We start from the raw sequence: 18,683 nt of genomic DNA on the forward strand, positions 1-18,683 counted from the left end.
GATTTATGAAGGAAAAAAAAAGACAGAACTAAAAAGTCTGTGTTAACCATTTCATTGCTGGACAGCATTCTACAGAGATTAGTTGGACAGAGATAAAAAGACAAGATGGATTAGAAACACAAAGGCAGCAGAAAGAAGGAAGGGAAGAGATCGTGGAGGACCTACTGGTGGAGATAATTTTCCTGCTGAGCAATACTTATCTTACCAATGATTTCTGAGGAAATGGCTAACAGTAACTGTAGGAAGGTTTTTTGTTTGGTTTGGGGGATTTTTCTGTTTACCAACTAAACTCCATACTGGACCTTTGGTCCAACCTCACAGTGCAGAGTTCTATGGGTCCAGAGGAGAACACAGTGCTAAATTTATAGCCCCAGCTATCATTAAGGACGGAATGTAGTCCTTTCCAGGAATGAGTGAGACACTCCTCCCACAGCCAAAAAGAGGGGGTTTTATCTTTTTTTCTTTTACACACAAGGCACCCTCCTGCCCCCCCACTGCACTGCATGCATATAGCCATTTCCTGAAACATTTCAATTTGTTTTCCTTAGGTTATTTGTGTCTACAGCCACCAGCTGGTCTGTGTCAAAGCTGATATGTTCAACATATTATTCCATTATCCTATTAGGTTGAACATGTCCTTCCTCCCATGAGAGCTGTTAAGATATCAGTCTTACAGAAAAGAGACAGCTTTAGTCCCACTGTCACCTACTTTCTCCTCCTGAGTAACACACTATCTTCAGTGATCATATGGCATATAGCTAACTTTTTAGCCCATCTTGATATTTTGTGTTCATACACGCAAGAAATGATACCTGGCCATTTAATATCCAACTCTGTCATTGAACAAGCCACACACATATATCAAGAGATGGTGCCTGATGCTTTATTTTTTCAAATTACAATTTCCTATATTGTATTATAGGACTCTATAATTTGAAGTGGTCACTTCTCCTCCTCCATCAAGATATCAGTCATATTTCCAAATCTGCTCTCTTGATCTTAAAAAGTCTTGGAAAACATCTCCAATTCAGGTCAACGACATTTAAACTGAGGAAATGGTCACCTTTGGTTTTCCTCTGCAGGCTCCTCATTCCCCTGGGAATGGGAGAGCAGAAATTCCTGGCTGGTTTCCATGACCCCAAGGACTGAAAATTCCTTGCTTGAGGAGCCTTCCCAACCCCTGCAGCAACTACAACTATGACTACAAGCTTGTGTCAACAAAGATTATTCAAAGGATGCTGTTTAATGTTGGTAGGGATAGAAGGCAATGGGAGAAGAGAGAGAGAAGGCACCACTGATAGGGATGGAGGCAGCCAACACACAAACAAATGAGCCTACATCAAAGATATGTAGGATCTCCTGGAAGAAAACTTAACAAAATCACTAGCAACAATATGAGCACTAGTTCTTGCCTTTCTCCAAGAAGCTACTCTGGGTGAGAAAGACCCTGAACAAGGTACCCTTCTTTTTACACGCCAGAAAGAAATGGTTTTGGAAAAAGTACATAGCCGCCTTCATTTGCATGCTTGGAGATTTCCACTTGCTTAACGTCCTACATTCTCACAGTATCTCAGAAATATAACCGGAGAGGGAACAAAAATCCACAGAGTCACGTGAGCAGGAGGGAAACGTAACACACGCTCCCTGGACAGATCATCTGCAAGATACGGTCCACCCACGGATGTGTGAAAGAGGAGTGCAGGGAACGAGTGAGTGTGGCAGGGGTGTGTGATGGGTAACTAACTGGGGCGTGCAAGGATAAAGAGCTGGGGTAGCATGTTGTCCAATAAACTGCTAGTCCAGGGCCCCCTTATGCAATCCAAGCTCTAGCTGATCAGACAGGCTATTCACAGCACTCAGTGACAATAAAGGAGCTTTTATGTTTCCTTTATCAGTGGTAGCAGAAAAACAGGCACTACTTGGCAAAAGACAATGCTACAACACATCTTCCCCCAACACACACTCTACTTGGCTTGGTCTACAGAGCAAAAGAGAGCCTGCAAAGACTTCACATCCACGTTTTACTACTTGCTTACTCACCTTTTAGATCTTTTGTTACACAATGGGAAGCAGTCACAAGCATGTCACTCAGAAACTTGTTGACACTCAGTTCAGTTCCTCCTGGTCCCAGCATAATGATAACCATCAGCATCAGCTCAGTTCCAGGAACTGAATAAAATAAAATAAATTTTAAAAGCCTCCATCAAGCCAGGCTGTGCCCTGGGAAGCCCCTCTAGCACAGCCTCCTTCTGGGTTAATCAGAAAAATCACTGAAGAGCACCTATATGCTTACCCACACATCCATCTTCCCCTCCTCACCCTGACCCAGCAGAGCGTTCTCAGGCACTTCAAGCAGAGGTGAAGATATGCGAGTAGGGTCCTTATGGCTCCTTGATGAGGAATCAAAATTCATAATTGTCCCAGGAAGGCAGTATTCATCTCCGTGACGGCTGCAACCCCTCCAGCTATAGTTTTTTAATGATCCCTTAACACAAGGGTTGTACGTTCTCCCCAGAGAGGTGGGCAGTGGTAGGTGAAAATTAATAGACATGCACCCAGACCATAGAAAGTTAATGAATAAACTGATTTTAGGGCAGAATGGTAGAGGTTAGTATCAGTAGTTCCCCTTGAGAGTGGCTGGTGGATCACCATTTACAGATGATGGCAGAGGGGCTTTTAAAGACGTTTATGCTGAGCAGCAGTCACTGTGAGCAGCGGTTCCCAACGGGGGAGAGCAGCAGTGGCACTGTCATTGTGGGATGGGACAGCTGGGGGATGCCAGAGTGTTTCTTACGATGTGCTGTGACTCACACCATACCCAGCCTCTTTTCTAATACACAGGGGTGCCATTTTTCATTTCCTTCCTCACTGGATTGTTTTTGTCACCATAAATCCAGATGTTCAGGCTTTGGGAGGGAAGAAAAAAAAACACCAAAGGGCTCCTCAGCACTGCAAAACAAGCTAGGCTGTGGTCCTAAGGAATTGCAATGCTTATGAGATTCACTTGGACCTTGCATTCAGTGTACAAAGATACGATACACTAACTATTGCATCTGCTGGTCCATGCTTCTCTGTTCACGTTATGTGCTTAATTTCATGTTGACTCTTACAGGTCTTCAAAGCTTCCTTCTAACATAGTGTAATTTTCCACCGTAAGCAAGCCCTCTTTAGAAACCGCTACCAAACTACCTGGGAAGCTTTGTGTACACGAAGCTGTAGTTTTTGGAGCGGAAGTTCTCCCCAAGGCTAGAAGCAAAATCTTAGTGGAAGGATTCCTCACTTCTTACAGGTACAAAGAACCATTCTCTAGTCATGTTGAATCACAAGATCTTGAATTACCAGTCCTAGAAGAATGCTTACTTACAGCACAGTGATTTAGCAGAGTGATGGAATAAAACAGAGAGAGAAGTAGCAGTATAAAAATACCCTCCGATTGACTACAGTTTCAAAATTTTAGCACCTAGGCCCTGGAGCCACAGATTACTGGACAGAGGCTGGGACCAGCAATAAGAGCTGCCTGCAAACAGTATTCAGAGTGATCGTGCAATTTAACCCAGCTATCATGAAGGTGTATGGATGCAGCATGCGCATGTATTGCTGCCTGCACAAAACAATGGTTAAAATTGGGCAGAGGGAAAGATGACATAGTGTAATTTGCAAATAATTAAGTATGCCTGTGGCCTTTCTTCACCTTTCCATCTCCTTATGCATTAGACAAAATATTCATGCCCCAGGCAATAACCCTTCCCAGTTCAGACCGCCGCATCTCACTCTTTGCTCCTGCCTCTGATTTGCCAGTGATTCAGCTTCCCTCACCCGTGTATGTTTGACGCGTAAGTATGTTCTCACCTACTTTCATACACTCAAACAAAACTTCTCAAATGACTACCATTTTGTCTCTCAGCTGCCTACTTAAAATTCCCAGCTTCCACATGGTCTGGATGAACTCAGGCACATGTTCAAATGGGTGCTTCTTGTTTCCGTTACTCCTTTGTCTTATTTCTATGTCTAATTTTTTTACATTGTATTCTTTTTTTAGTTTGTTCAAGATGTACAGTTGCTTGCAAAGCAAGGGCCAAACTTAATAGCAAAAGAAGTATTTAAGATCATTTCCCTTCTTAAATGCAGAGAGCTCAATTTAACCCACAGAAAAAGTCTCTTTCATGGTTCAGCACCAACCAGACACAGGAAGCACCGAGGCAGCTATTCTTGGGCCTTTGCAGAGAACTGGAACACAGTGTTTTCCATTCGTGCTATGGACTGTACTGCCACATCACCTCACTGTCTGATCTTTGACAAACAACGGAGGGAAGCATTGAAAACCGTCTAATGCTCGGCCTCTTAGGATGACTTACCTTGTTTAACAATGAGCCCTTTGGGTTTATTGAGCCGCCACATCTTGTGCATGCTGGGACACGTTAGCAGTTTAACTGAGGTGAAGAAAAATAGCGCTTTAATGAGTTGCTAGGCCAGTGAACAGTCAGAGCGAGAAAGTCTTGTTGCTCCTGACCAGAGTTGCTCACCCTTCAGGGGCACCCAGCTGAAATACCGTAACAAAGGATTGATTATGTTACAGCTGAGAAACACAGGAATGTCTTCCTGAGCACAGTTCCAGAATGTGGTCTGCATAGAGAGAGAAATGGGGGAAAAAACAGAAAGCAAGCAGACAAAGGGGAAGACTCTCCAAAAGAAAAAGGAGACCTTGTAAACATGAAGTGAGAGGCCAAACTGACCTGTTCAAGGCAAAGGGAAGAGTTGCCACCCAACTTGCTGCAAGCACTCTGGCAAGGCACTGTCCAGTTTAACTAGCCAGAACATTTTCTGGCTACAGCAGAATAAATAAGGACCTGAGCTAATAACCTTAACAAGTCCAATGTTCAGAGTAATTTAGAGGCACTTTTGCTCTTAAGTTGCTTAATTGCTTTTAAAAATCCTTTGTGGTTGCCCCATTCCCACCTGACTTCTTAGCACCTCCCTAAGGGCCTTAGTCTTGATGTCAAGTAGTGTCACCTTGGGGAGGAGTATCCTGGTGAAGACAATTGAGTCTCTGTCATCGTCTCATCTAAGAGTGGGGAAACCTGCCTGAAGTAAATGACTGGAGAAGTCAACAGACCTGAGCTTTCTACCCCAAACTGAACATGGTTTTACTTCCTCTGGCTTCCCACAGGATGACACAGCACAGATGTTACCTAACCAGGGTAGACCTCTTGCATGAGTGTCTCCCAGTCTAGTCCATCCTCTGCTGAATACCAAAACTGCAATGTCCATCCCTTCTCTATGGCATATTACACTGGGTCCAAACCTGAATTCATGTTCACACACAGGCTGTGACCACAGTGCCACACAAGCAAGCAGAGCTACTCACAGGGTGCCAAGAGATGCACGGAGCCTTGCACACTAACAGCAATAATCGTATTTTATATGGGTGCTTTGCAGAGTCAGCTATAGGCTGAACAGCTTCCAATGTCATCTCCACTCTGGCAAAACATTTAATCTGAGTTAGGACCGAATTAGTTGGGAACCTGAAAGCCCACAGTCAGCAGAGGGAGCTCCCTCTGCTCCCTGTCCTCCAGCTCAAGCATCCTGTCCAAGTTTAACAACCAAAAATAAGAGTAAAAATGACCCTCAGAGGTCATCAGGAAAAATGGAGGTACAACTATACACACGCTGCATTTGTGGTACAAATGCTGCTGAATTATTACACTGTTAGATGCCCAAATCTGGGACTTAAGAAGGGCTGTGTTTCGGAGGTTGTTTCCCCTGCTGTGCAGCCTGGCCATTAACAGTCTGCACCAAATGCATCAGGCACAGAACACAGTGATCAAAACACACATTTATTCCAGATTCTGGTTTGTATCTAGAGTATCACTGGGGATGTGGAGATGGAAGCGAGGTTTGGACTGGACTGCTGGAGCCACCAGTTTGGGTCCCACCTTTCCTGCTGTGCTGCTGGAAATCCCCATGAAGGCTCCCCTCCCACCTCTGCACCGTGACAGCCTCCAACTCTTGATCGTAGGGGTAACACTGAGCTCCCCCATGAAGCACAGAGACCTCTCGTGACAGTCACTAGAGACGCGATGGCCATTTTGTGTACTGAATCCCATCAAGTTCCTGGCTAAAACATTTCTGTAAGTACCAAACATTAAGGAGCTAAAGAAAGAAAGTCAGGGGTGAAATGTCAAGTTTATGCTATTGAAATACAAGGCGGATGCTTCCTAGTCTGTTCACTGGCACATCACTGGTGGTTTGTTGTCTGCAGTTCCGACAACGCAGGGTTTCTAGATCTGTGAGGAAAAACCCAAGTCCCCACGCTCCAGAAGTTACCTTTTCCCCACCATGTGCTTCCCAAGGTAGAGGAACAGCAATTGCCTCTACTCTGCAAATCCAGCTTGCTCAGAAAAAAACAAGCCCTTTAGACATCCGTTTTCTGCTACCCAGCAAGCAGAAGGAAATGCTGTAAATAAGTGGAAAGGCTCAGTGCTGCCACCATTTCCTGACTCCCAGCACCAAAGAGAGCACAAAGGGTCTGTGATCAAGGAGAATATTCCCAAAGAGAAACTATCATAGAAGGAGCCAGGCTGGAGGCCTTCCCTCCACTTGAACAGCAGTGCTGTCTCCTCCCTTGGCTAAAACAAACTGCATATGTAAATGAAAAGTGCATGTACTGGAGGTTCAAGTTGTGGTAGCACCCGGAAATCTAGGATGAAGCCATCTTCTGTGCACTCAGACAGTCAGGATGAATTTTGAGAACGAGGATTTACTGAGACTGGCGTGTGCCGATGGGATGGACAGAGCTGCGCCAGCGAGCAGCTGGAAGGGAGCACGGAGAGGGCAGCTGGGGTCCTGGGACACACGGGAAAATGGCACAGAGTGGGTGCTGGGGCTACTGCAGCATGGGAAGCTGTGGGCAAGGGTCAATAAGTGCTTTAAAGCTGGTGGCTGAGCTTTTTAGGATGTGATTCTTAGGTGAAAGGTAAGAAAGAAGAGGGCAGGAAGGCAAAGGTTACAAAGCTTTTACTCCCCTGAGGATGAATATAAAAACGCAGAAAGAGTATGCATGGACGGGAAAGCAGATCTGCCAAGGCAGCAGATGTAGGCAGAGTGTTGGGATAGTCCAGGCCCAGGACTGTAGGTGCTGCTGCTCGGATTCCAGCAGAAGCCTCAGGAGCAAGAAGCCCAGGCTCTTCCCCCACCTCTTGCCCTGGGCCCCTCTACCATATCCGTGCAATAACAGCAATATCTCAGGTTCATGGCATAAGCGCCTACAAACTGTAAAAACTTTCTGCGTCAAAGACTCCTCAGTCGTTGACTGAGAAAGAAAAAGGCACAAAGGTACAAAGAAAAAGGCAGTGTCTGAGTCAAAAAGTGAGACTACCCCAGCAGCACTCGAGAACTGTGAAGTACAAAGCGGAGCGTGGACTCAACCGAAAGAACAGTCATCTCCACAGCTGTCATCTGCAGCCTCTTGGGAATTTCTCATCAAAAGGGCCCCGCTTGCCTGCACACCACCTCTTCACCCAGCTTCGCAGTCTCTGACCTGGTTTCTCCCACTGGTGCTATTCTTTGCTCCCTCTTCCTTTCTTGCTCCTATATGGCTCCCTCAAAGAAACAGCAGGGAAACAGCCAGTATATCCTGGGATGCCAGTGCAGAGAGATATGGCCAGCCTCAGTGCCTCTCCCACACACACCGCAGAGTGCAGCTTTTCAGGAAGCAGAACATAGGGCAGAGGGGAAAAAAACAGCAAAAAAAACCAAAAAGCAAAAATGAACAAGCAGCAAAAGAGGTGCACAAGATGACATAGAAAAAATACCCCCAAAAAGTGAGGAGGAGAGGAAGAGTGCAGCCACCTTCAAAACACAGCACAGGTAGAAGCTGGGAAGCTGGGGAGACATGGAGTGTAAACAGACACAACACACTCGGAATTTACAGGAACAAAAGGGTTTTCTTCTGTTCCTCCCATGATCTCTGCCAGCAGTCCTGCCCTGTTCCGCCCCCCACCCATGCAAATTCACCTTCGATTACCTTACCTCAGGAACATTCATTACAGGAAGATGCCCTGAGTGTATCAAATTAGTGCTTACGAAAGCCCATTCAGGAAACGTCTATGTGATCCTTATTCAGTTAGCAGGAGGGGATGGAGCGGGGATGCCAACTGAGAAGGGGGTTTTATGCAAACACTTGTCTCAGGACTGATGGGCCGACAGTGCTCTGCAGGCACAATGCAGAGGGACCACATCATGCCTGCTCTGTTCTGAGTGCTGATGCAGCCTCGCAATTGCTTTTGTGCACCAAATCCATCATATTTTAGAGTTGAAAAATTTCTAAGCCTAGATGGAAAGTTCTGGGATGAACAACTGGTCCAGAAGATATCCACAGGGGACATCCCATTTTCATCTACATGAGAGACCAAGGACAAGAAGCCTCAGATGCCTTTGGAGGGTGTTTTAACTTGAGAGTTTTGGTATGAACTTATGGCATTGGTACAGGCACCCAAGTCACTTGGAGCAACAACAAAGATCACAGCGCTCCAAAATATTCCCCCTGTAGCTGGGGTTGGGAAAAGGTGAGATTTCTGTGTCCAATACCAGGGAAAATCTACCAACTAGTTAAAACTGCCCATGACACACTGGTGTGTGTCTTCAGCACATTTCCTTAGGTGCTGTACAGAGATCTCATCCAGAGGACACAGCCACAGACTAACACCTCTGCTTCTCAGAATCACAGAATCACTAAGGTTGGAAAGGACCTTCAAGATCATCAAGTCCAACCATTAATCCAGCGCCATCATGTCCCCTAAACCATGTCCTGAAGTGCCACATCCACACGTTTTTTGAACACTTCCAGAGATGGCGACTCCACCACCTCCCTGGGCAGCCTGTTCCAATGCTTGACCACCCCCTTGGTGAAGAAATTTTTCCTAATATCCAATCTAAACCTCCCCTGGCGCAACTTGAGGCCATTTCCTCTCGTCCTATCGCTGGTTACTTGGGAGAAGAGACCAGCGCCCTCGTTGCCACAACCCCCTTTCAGCTAGTTGTAGAGAGCGATAAGGTCTCCCCTCAGCCTCCTCTTCTCCAGACTGAACAACCCCAGTTCCCTCAGCCTCTCAAGGCAAGATATAGCAGAGTTTAGGAATATGGTGTCTCACAGAAATGCCCCATTCTCCTGCTTGTGTTGCCAACAGCTGTGAGCAAACAAGCTTGTCCACATGGCAGCTGTAAGGCGAGTGAGACTGGAGGGAGACAAATTCCTGTCTCTGACAATAGCTAATGGGCTCCAGGCAGACTGGCAGCTGCAAAGCACCCAGTCCTCTGCTCTGGTTCAGCTGACCAGGCACCTCTGGGACTGTACTTTGAGCTGGTGAAGAAAAGATGCAGAACAAGTTTGCTTCAATCTATTTTTATACTGCAGATCCATCTGCTCCTCTCCACAGCTGGCAAGGCCTGGAGCTCAGCTAAGATCCTCCCAACAAAAGCCTCTTTATGAGGCATGGGAATCCCCCATCACTATCAAGAACATTTGGATTGGATTGCCCAGGCAGAGGCTATTTTGGGCTCCACAGGTGGCTTCTCCATCTTGCCGAGCACAGGGACGGAGCTAGCAGATGCCTTGCCACAATACTACCCAGCCAGACCATCAGGAATAAACTCTGAGCCATGTGGAGGCTCTGAGAAGCCCACGGGATCTGTGGGGTTGGGACACAAAGCAGAGGCCAAGAGGAGTTCAGGGAGTGGGTTGCACAGGTGAGACAGAGCTGAGTTTCCACCAACACAGAGACCCTCAGAACTACTTTTGAGACAGAAAAACAACCAGATGGAGCAGAGCTAATCAGTCTCTGCCCTGAGCTATCTCACCCCACCATCTAGACCAGAGTTCTTCATTCCACAGACCCTGTATCCTGGAGAACATCTGCTACTCCACCTGGCCAAAGCAGAACCCTCCTTTTTTCTCCTTTCCTCTCTGTCCAGGCAGTAACCTCTCCCTTCACGTTAAGGCTTGACATCTGCTTGCTGCTGTCCGAGAGAGCTCCAAGCTCTGTGCTTCCCCCCGACACACACACAGCAGAAAGCTCTCCCAGCCTCTCCTTTCTCTGTTATCTGATTGCATGGATGCTATTTCCTGTGTTTATTTTTCTTGTCTGGCTAGCTGGCCTGCAGGGTCTCACCTGCTGGAAAGCTGCCATTACTTCTCCATCTGCAGCAGTGACCAAGGATTAGCAAAAAAATAGCCTTAGGTCACTTCTAGTTTCCTTAGGATGCCTGACTACCAGCAGAGGCCAAAGGCCACAGATGCTGAGAGCGAGCAGGTTCCTGGGCTTCTTACCTGGAAGCTGACATCAGCAGATGCATCTCTTTAGGAAGCAGAACAGGGACACGTGTTTTACAGCACTGGGATTCATCTGGCGTAGAGAGAACACAGCCACCTGGAAAACACCAAATTCATGGCTACGTGCACAAGGACCTCCCTTCAGAGAGAGCAAACGTGTCTGTGCAGCAGACAGAACGCAGCCTCTTCCAAGACCTGACTGGCACACAGGCTTCAGCGTTCGGTATCACCCACGTGTCATTGACATCCTGACCCCAGGAGGCAACCTCATGCTTTTGATGGGTAGAAAGCATTAAAATCTCCCTGGGAGGATCGTATGTCCCACACAGTGCTTCCAAATCAAATGCTGATCAAGAGATCCTCCTGCAAGGGGATCAGAGATTGCCGTTAGCACACAGACAGCAGATCCCTCCCTGCAGCCACACAGTGAAAATCTACAGGAACGTTGTTGCTACAGATCTTTTGAAAGTCCAGGTAGTGCTAAACCACAGAAAGGGACAGAGAGCCCCTGCATCTTGGATAAACTTCTTGTTCTTCCTGGGTCTGGCATACAGCAGGAAAGGAGGGATCATCTGCAAATGTAGAACTTAGGATGGGAGAGAACTGGCATGGGAAGTAAATACTGAGAGAAAGCAAGCTATAAAGGTTTCTGATTGAAAGCCTTGATTCCCAAGTGTTGGCTTAATCCATAAGGAATAGGGGATCTTGGGTTTAATTTAGTTGCAGATGAATGTTACATGGGTTAGTTCTGCAGACTGGAAGGCCTCGGTGCAAGTTAGGGATATTACTGTATATTTCCTCTGGAAGGAAATCAAAATGCTATTTCTCATGAATTCAGAAAGGATGCAGCTGTAGAACAAGCAGCTGACTCTCAGCTTCAGTTGTGGCATTGAGTTACCAATGGTGGGAGAAAAGACTATTTCTGTTTTTCTAATGCAACCTTTAGCATTTTGATCCTTCTGGAATTAGAGGATGATCTTGAGGAGGGTCTGAGATTTTTTTTTGTCTCCACCCTATTCTGTTAGTGCTTTTGGCATGAATACAAAGAAAGGCAGGAAACACTTGGAATACTGGACTGCTCCCAAACGGCAGGCACCTCAGAAACGAGGCAGCCAGTTGTCCTTTACTTTAAGGCACCGAGTGCTCATGCAGCCCAGCACCCCGGTGCCAATGCTGGGTGCCCTCCCCTTGAGGCTCTGCCTTTGAATCATCCATAGTCTTTGTGAATTAACTGCCGTTCTCCTGTAGCCTCTCTGGGACTGGGAACGCAAACATTATCCCTCTTCTCCTCAATGTTGTTTGGCTCGGTAGAATAACTTCACAATGTGATGTGTTACCATCACCGAACAGCTTCAATTTAGCAGCACATGATTCCCAGCTGTCTGCAAAGGAACTGTGTATATCACAGCCCCTACCACCAGGGCTAGCTCAGAAAACCTGAATGTGATTGCTCACAATCAAGGTTAAGAGGAGACGGCATGGCAGGGATTCACTCAGCAGCAGGCAAGTCTCAGAGCTACCATTCCTGTCACCTGCAAAATTGGCCACATCCTCTGGATGATGGAATTGTTTAATATCACAGGACCCGGCGTGCACGGCAAGGCTGCTCAAAACACATTAATACAGGAAGCAATACTGTTCAACGCTGACTTAAATGCTTGACAGGTTTTACAGTAATGTGAAAGAATGGGAGTCCTCTTTGCCCCAAGATTCACACCACTGCAAACAGCATCCTTCCTTTGCAAGACATTTCATTTCTTTTTATGGCCCAGTGGTGAAAGGTTGCATCAGCATGGATTCAAAATGATCTTCATCCAGCCTGGATCAGCATGGTCAGAGATGCTGGGTCCAGTGCACCTGCCCTGCAGAAGGCTTCAGCATCTGCCACTGTTCAGCCCTTCAGCACACCTCCAAAATAGGAACTTGGCAAACAAAGCTAACAGAGTGCATTGCTAAGCAGAACATTCTGCCGAGTCCCAACACCAGGACTGCATGTTATAGGGCACTTGCCAATTCCTGAGTCAACTTTATTTATTATACACCAGAAAGGTCATGACGAATCTCAAAAGATAAAATCTGTGTCTGTCAAGCCGCCTTCCTTATTTTCATTGGCCCAGACCCCCACGTTCCACACCAACAATAACAGGACATAGGTTCAAGAGGCATCATGAGTGCAGCTTACCCTGAGATGGCCCAGGCTTGTTTTGCATTCTTTGTAGAACTGATCCAGGCTGCTCAATTCTCTTTATTAGGACGACTTTTTTTTTTTTTCCTGGATGCAGTCACCACACTGCACAAGACTCTTGCATCCCAGGGAACCCCAAAGCACAGGCACAAGCTTTCAGAGCCCAGATGATGCCAAATGCCCCAGCAATGGAGCTGCAACATGAAGTATCCAACTGAGATATGCTTAACTCCAATTTAGAAGTAATATCCTGGACTAATACCAGCCCAAAAAAACAACTCCATGACCTCATCAACAGCTGAGGCAGCAAGATACCCCATGCACATGGATTTTCTTCACTGTCATTATGAGCTGTTATCTCATCTCCTTGCCTCAGGTAAGGCAAAAAATCAGAGCTGCCATGGGCTCTGGGTAAATCCTTGGCAAACAAAGCCTGGGCGATTGCAGCTCCAGTGCTCTCAGTGTCCAAGCTAGCAGGTTTAAAGACTGCCCTGGGGTCTGTAGGAGTTGCAGTCACCTCCCTGGATTTCAGCTGGACACTCCCAAAAATCACGGTCCCAGGTTTGGAGTTCAGTGCAACAGGCTCAGACCACACAGTATGGATCTGCACTCCAAATAACCTCATCTTTATACGGTTAATTCTGAACTAGCAGATGGAAAGCTCTTTTCCCAGTCCTCACCTTTCACTTGCTGAAAAATCACCATGCTACTCTCAAACCCAAACTTGGCTTAGATCATTTTCTCTAACGTGTTGCAAGGACTCCAATTCTTGAAATGAATTTCTGATTTTCTGAGATCTGGGTAGTACTTTCCTGTCACCCTGCAGATCTCAGCAGTGACTACTACTGAGAAATGATAGTGCTTGTAAGAGTGGCACATTTTACAGCCAAAAATCCTCCAACAGTCCTATCCACTGGGTCATTTCTGAGGAAACATCTCCAATATTCAGAAGTGCCCCCCTTTCTTCTCAGAACAGCACTGAAGAGGAGATTGGGAAGTCAGGGTGGAATACAGCTCCACTTACTGTTCAGCAGGACTCCAATCTGCAGTGAGTGGCGTCATCTAACCTGAGGTGCTTATTTGCAGGATTGGAGAGATGGGTTTCTCCCAGGATCACTCCAAGCTGGCAGAAGTCGCTCTCCCTCCCCTGAACACCCGGGGAATCTCACTCCTCACTTGGTCACTTCAGTCAAATGCGGGGCACTGGGAATCCTTCCTGTGAAAGTAAATTGTGAGGTCCACAGGGCCTCAGAAAAGGTGCTCAGAGCTTTTAACTCCCCAAACCTTCTCCTTGAAACACATGATGGCCAAGAGCACAGCAGGCACTTGTATGTCCTATTCTTAGCAGCAAAGGCTTCCTGTTTGGGGGCAGAAGTGACAAGGAAGATCCTGCTGCTTTAAATACTGTGAAAAACTTTTTAGCCAAAAACATTAGCCACCCTCCACAGCCCCATCCTACTTCACCACTCAGAAATGTCATCAGTTCCCCAGAGCTGCAGTAAATAGTACACTATTGAGCTATATTCTCCTCAGACAGCTCTTAGTCTACACCAAAAGCCCTGCGAAGTCTGGTTTCTCTGGGTGACTAAGCCAAGGTGCGGATCTCTCAGCAGAGATTTCCAGATCAGGCCAATTGTGTTGTTAAACTGGGAGCTCTCCCTGTTCTCTCAAGTACTCGCTTTCTTCCTGGGGCCAGGTACGGCCATTGTTCCCCATGGCTCCTGCAGACACCCATTGTTCCTCCGAGCTCCTGGTCTTTGATGCTGCAGAACAAAACGCACAGTGTTTGTGAAAGGAGGGAAAAAATCAAAAAGCTTTTCAATTACACAGTTGGTTGAACAGCTCGGGCGCAGCTGGCCGCAGAGCACCAGGGTGCCAGCACCTCTCCACAAACTGGGGCCTCCAGCAAGGCCTGTAGCCCAGCTGCAAAGTGAACCAAAAGAGGCAATGACCAGTAGTTGATGGTTATCTCGTGAACTTTCATTTCATCACTTCCCAATTCCAAATGCTCCTGGACTGTACAGACTTTCACTAACCTCCTCACATGCACATTTAGTAGCTGCCAGCTGGAAAAAGCTGGAAATTATTCCTGCTTCATCCTGCCAGCATTGCTCAGAATTGGCTTGAGAGACACCACAGTAGTGTCTAGATTGACTACCTCCATTTCCAGACTAATTTGGCTGACATCAGGCTGGGGCTAGCTCAGCCTGAGTGGCCTTGGCAGAACAGGACAGAGGTCTGAAATTGTGGTGGTCTTACAAGGGAGTCTGAGGTGCACTGGCAGGGCCATGTGGAAGGAGAGCCAGTAGCCTGGGACGCTCCAGTCACAGCTGGCAAAGTTGTTTCACGGTCCAGTTATGGACCCTTCAGGTCCTGCTGTGTAACACACTGTTCCTGACACTGCAGTGGTTTGGGTAAATACAGTGCTCTACCTTGTGCTCAGGACACAGCTGTAAACATTTTCTCTTATTGCCAAGATGACAGAGCCCAGGATGTCAGATGTGTGAGGGGTCTTCTAGTCCATCTGGGTCTGTCACCTTAGTCCATGTTAATATCTTCTGCAAAAGAACAGGCAGCGCCAGGGAGACAGCTCTCCGGAAGGATCCATCTATGGAAAAAGCTAATAAAATAATAAGAAAACACTTGCACAAAAAAGGGCCAGCCAGCCGGATCTTCCTGGGACAAAGGCACTCACACTCTCTTTTACAAATATATTTTATTATTTTAATGCTTATTAAGAAGTGTAACCAAGACAGACTCAGCAGCACCAGCGGCTCCTCACTGCCCAGCAGTCTGATGACTTCACAGATATGAAAACTTCACAGATTCAAAAAAAAAACAACTTTGGTCAACGCACTTTAAATACATTTGCATGCACAGGTTCTCCTATCCCCTTCCCTCCCCTCCCACTGGTAACTGACAAACAGAGGGAAAACAACACCTATATTCATAAAACATTTAAATTAAAAGAATAATTGTTTTACAGCGACAACGTGTGCAGCAGGGTGTTCATAGTGTCTTGGCTTGCAGACCACAGAGACAACTGCTCCACAGGACAGGGGGCAGGTGGGGGAAGCAAAGGATGTTCTCACATCAACAGGTTCCAGTCTTGATTTCAACACATCATTGTGTGAACAGTCCCAGCAGACAAATAAGACAGGGAGTTCCACGCAGTTTTGGGATTTTCAGTCTGCCAGGGTTAGTCACCTCTCATGCAAATGAGGAACTGGTGTGATTTTAGTTATTCTTGATGTGTTTTACTGTAAAGAAGGCCAAAAGCTCAGGGCTAGAAAGAAGCAGCTCTCTGCTGTGACACAGTGCAGTTTGATGCCCAAAACAAATTGGGAGAGAACTCACTATTAGGCAGCTAAACTTAGCAAACACCACTAGAGAGTATTCTACTGTTTAAATGCATTGCTGCACTGTTGCAGCGTGCTCATCCTTTCCACAGAACATGGCTGGATTGATTTCTTTTCAGGTCGGGCTCATGTTCATGAAGCAGAAGGGCTTTTGTTACACCTGGACACGCTCATGAAATGAGACAATGCATCTGAAAAGGACATAAAAGGACATAATCCATAAGAAGCATCTCTGCCTCAGCCACACATAGACCATATGGAGTCAACCCTCCGCACGTATCAGATAAGATTGCCCCTCTGTAGTGAACCCAGGAGAGCCATAAGATGTACACCCTTTCCAGTGTTCTTCCTCGGCAAGTCACACCTTGGTCTCATGCCAGCACCGCTCCCCTGAGACCATCTGTGCAATCCCCAGCACCTCCCAGCACATTCCTGCTTCCCTGAAATCCTCCCAAACACCTACCCTACAAATCTTCCTTCACCACTGAGATTTCCCATCTAATCCTCCAGTGTTCTCCTGCACCTTAGAGACTTTTCTATATCCACCAGTGTCCCCGGAGCCTCTTTTCAAAGAATGATCAAAGATTCAGACTACTCCATATAACTCCCAAGTCCATCTGCACAATAAGCTTTGTGGCACCAACTGGGATCAGTGGCAAACCCTTTCTGTCTACGGTAACCCCAGATGTTCCACCATGCCAAATTGCTTCTCTGTTCAAGAGCTGCAGTTCAAGCTTGCACAGAGCTTTGAAATATTACTGATCCAAAAGAAACTCTGCAGGACAAAGTTGTAAGTGCATTTATTTGCACACACAAAAAGCAGTGCCCTATTGAGGAGAGGGCCCAAAGACGAACTGTTGATAAAATTACTCCTGGCAACTGAACAAACTCAACTTTCTCCAAAACCCTATAAAGCAAATAAACCCTGGAGCCTAAGACTCTCCAGGGAATGGTGAAATTCATGGAATGCCCTCATGCCAAATGAGGCACCACATCTCTCTGTGGGTCTTGAGCCATTTTTAGTAAGATGTTCCAGTTCAATGAAATTAGTCTCTTCTTACCCCAGCTCTTATTCTCTGGACCCACTGCACCTTGGTTTCCCAAGGAGGTCTTCTCCAGCCTCTCCTGATGATGACCTCATTCTTCCCTTTGTCTTGGTACCATCTTTGTTTATTCTGAACAGCTATATTTCAAGAGCTAAACATTCTCCAGCTGGAATGAAAATGGGGATATAGTAGAGAGGTTAGGAAAAAATTATTTAACTTTCACTTTTCTAATGATCCCTGCCCTATGCCCTGGAAGAGAGGTACTTTTCTGAAGAGTGGGGAGCACTGACAGGAGAAGGAAAGAGCACACTTCATTGATGGGACCCTAAAGCTTGTTTTTTTTCTTTTAAAAAAAGAAAGCCTTGAAATCATGGTCCCTAGGAAACAAGAAATAATAAGTCCAAAGTTCTGTTCAAAAGGCTCACGATCCCACCAACAACTGCTTCGGAAACATCTTCTCAAGGTCCATCTCAAACATATGTTTGCCAGAAGGCACATAGCATGTGGTGCAATTGCCATCCCTTCCTTCCTGTGACTACAGATTTCCAATTCTATATAAAACACACTGCCTCCTTACCTCCGCTGCACTTCCTCCTGCACGCATCCCCTGGCCCCTTCACACACCCTCTTCATTTCAAATCTGGACCACTAATATTGAAAGGGACTGGACACATTTGGGGGGCATCTCAAACAGCAACAGAAATGCTAATTTCAAGACATCTGGAAAGTCAGTAAGCTCGCATGGCAATCTGTTTGGGCAGGAAAGTTTTCCAGAGGGACAATCCTAAGACAACCAACATAGATCAACTTGATTCTTGTGGCAACCAAGCAAGAAGCTGCCATAATTGAATGTGAAGAAGCTCAGGAAACAATAGAAAGCAACAAACCCACATCAGCTGTTGAAAGTCTGATGGAATGTGGCATAAAACATCCCTTTACAATGGCAACTAAAGCTCAACAGAAGACACTTCTGCACTCGCGTGTGTCCCAGCACATGAGCGAAGCTGGTATTTTCCCACACTTCCTTCCCTGCTCTGCTTCTTTGTGGACCTAATTGTTATTGACATGAATACCGGATGTAATCTTGTGTTATTTTTAGAAACATTTCAGTTCCAAAGTGAGGCCTGAAGAGATCAGACCCCCATTTTCCTGACTGAGTTGTTTTGCCGCTATTACAGGAGGTCAGAGGAGCCATCCCACAAATAACCTACAGAAATATTCCATCCAGAAAGATCAAGAGTAACAAGATCCCAAGTCACCCTACAGAGGAACTACCTATGACGTCAGTCACAGGGAAATGGCTTAGTGTTTGTTAATGGTGCTGGAGTGATAATCCACTCCTCTGACGTTAAGACTACGTGGAAGAGCCATGCCAAGAAAGCAGCAATTCAATTAAACTGTGAAGTCTATTGTTCTACAAACTTGCCTGTCTTTCTGCTAAGGATTGTGGTGGCAACCACATCTTTTTATCCGTCTCGCAGTAAGCTTTGTGCTAGCCTGAAGCAGTTACGTACTTGAACGCGTTCAGCGCTATAAACTACTCCCCACCTTCATGTAGGCAGACTGGCAAAAAGAAAATTCTCCTCAAATAAAACTGACTTTTCAGTTTAGTAGTTCACAATATTTAAAATAAACATGGAATAAGAACACACAAACCTAACCTGCTCTTCCTCAAATATCAAAATCCAGTTCCTATTTCCTTTCTGAAAATGCGATTATTTGGCTTCTGAAATGTTAGTGGACAGACACGAGGAGGAGGCAGGGTT

The sequence above is a fragment of the Phaethon aethereus genome (assembly GCF_964289735.1).
Source record: "Phaethon aethereus genome assembly, chromosome: 17".
NCBI lineage: Eukaryota > Metazoa > Chordata > Aves > Phaethontiformes > Phaethontidae > Phaethon > Phaethon aethereus.